Here is a 2,329-nt window from a genome sequence, read left to right as displayed (position 1 = left end):
ACATTACCAAGTCTTTCAAACTAGAAACATGTTTGTAATGACAATTATATTGAATGAATATGATATAAAAAAGGGTTTTGTGAAAAGCAGGCGTTCAAAGTAGTAGGATAAAAGATACTGAAAAGCAGTGCACAATGCCATACGGGCATTTTCACAAACACATAGCATGCATGGTAAATAATCTAATGAAAATAATAAATTGAACATGCAAGCAACCCTTTAAAAATAAATATATATAATTGTCAAATAATTCCTCTAATAATCCACAAGTAAAATATAGAAATAATGACCCAAACAAATTTCTAACACCAATGAAAATAATGCAATGAATGAAAGTATACAAATAAATTAAAATAAAATAAAAAGAAAAATAAGAAGAATGAGAAGGGAAAGAAGATAAGAAAGGAAGAAGAAAGAAATAAGAAAAGATAAGAAAAATAAGGATTAGAGAAGAAAAAATAAGAAAATTGGCTGATCTGGATATTCTGTGCGCCGCTTGTAACGCGGTCGCGTGAGTGACGCGATCGCGTGGTGCGTGATAAGGTCAGGTGACGCAGACGGGTGGGTCACGCGATCGCGTGGCCTGTTTTGTGCGATTGGCGTGAGTGCAGCCTTGCGGTCGCACAATTCTCTGTTCGAAACTCTTTTTGCCAAAAATCTGGGTGACGCGATCGCATGGGTGGCCATCTTTTGAAAACGACGCGAACGCGTGGGAGAGCTTGGGCTTCCAGCACGAGTCCAGCCCAACTCCAGCTCAACTTTCTGCCATACACCCATTTACGTCGATTCCACAGAGCCACGCGTTCGCATGGGTGACGCGGACGCGTGGGGAAGCTATTTTTCAAATGACGCGGCCTCGTCAGCGACGCGGTCGCGTGGATCAATTTGTGCCATTAGCGCGCCTCCAGCCACGCTTTCGCGTGACTCTCTGTTCATCCTCATTTCTTCCAAACGCACATACGACGCGGACGCGTCGGTGACGCTGTCGCGTCGCGTGCGAAAATCCCTTTTTTTTTTTAAGTCTGAAAAAAAAATATGCAGAATGCACTGTTAATATGAATGTGATGCAAAACTCCAGGTTCAATATAATAAAATAAAATGAAACTGAAAAACAAATAAAACTAAATAAAAATGAAAAAGGAACGATTATACCATGGTGGGTTGTCTCCCACCTAGCACTTTTAGTTAGAGTCCTTAAGTTGGACATTTGGTGAGCTCCCTGTTATGGTGGCTTATGCTTGTATTCATTCAGGAATCTCCACCAATGTTTGTATCTCCAGTAACCTCCGGGGTCCCAAACTAGGCGCAGAAAGCCTTCAAGTAAGTTAAAGCAAGTGACAAGGCCCCAAGAGTGTTGATTACCGGGATGAATTCCGGGGTCCCAAATCTTGCTTTTGCACCCGTCTTTAAGTTGATTATCATGATTCCATCCGGGTGGTTCAGCTTTAGAATTCTCACTGAAGCGTCCAAACAACTTCCTGGACCCATTCAATTGAGCTTTACACCAACCTTTGCTTTTAAACTTAAAGCTTCCAACCATGATGAACTTTGCAGGACAATTCTTACCACTGGCCATCTTCCTCTTACTCTTAATGCCACAAAAAGCTCTAAGTTGACCATCCGTCTCTAGTAGCCCATATTCAAGTGGGATTAGAAAGCTAAGGGATATGAATTTTACCCACTTGAATGTTGTGAAGGATGATGGCAACTTAGGGGGAGGGGTTTCCAACAACTTTGGCAAGGTAATTTCAAGCTCCACTCCCTTGTGCTCTTCTTTGACATCTTCTACCTCTTGATCAACCTCTACAAAATCTTCAACCATGATCTACCTTGGAGGTTGCACGCTCTTCTCAACATCAACATCAAACACCATGGAAGGAGGCTTTGTGACTGGATTTTCCAATGGAGGTACAGCATCTCTTAAGTCTGCAACCACTTCTTCCTTTTTAGTAATTGCTGCTTTGTCCAGTTGTTTAAGTATAAAATCGTAGTCATCCTCGATGTTTTTCTTTGCATGACAACTCCTTTCAACTATTCTTTCATCTTCAAGGGTCTCTCCTACCCTTACCCATAGGGCCTCCTCTAGCTCTTTATGAAGTATGGATTCGCAAAGATGATTCCTTCTTTCCTGTTCCATATCAATAGCATAATTGGGATCATCTTGCTTTTGGATTGATGGATGTGGGTGTTCTTCCATGGAGGGTGGTGATGGGATGAAAAGATCATTATGTGGTTGAAAAGGAAGTGCACTAGAGCTTGAGGGTTGATTGTTGAAGGTATTTGGTGGTCTGATTTGGGCAACGAGAGCTTGTATAGTAGAGTTTAGATT

This window comes from Arachis hypogaea, chromosome 11 (assembly GCF_003086295.3).
Source record: "Arachis hypogaea cultivar Tifrunner chromosome 11, arahy.Tifrunner.gnm2.J5K5, whole genome shotgun sequence".
NCBI classification, from domain to species: Eukaryota; Viridiplantae; Streptophyta; class Magnoliopsida; order Fabales; family Fabaceae; genus Arachis; species Arachis hypogaea.
The sequence above is the reverse complement of the archived record's forward strand: the minus strand, read 5'-3'. Positions refer to the sequence as shown.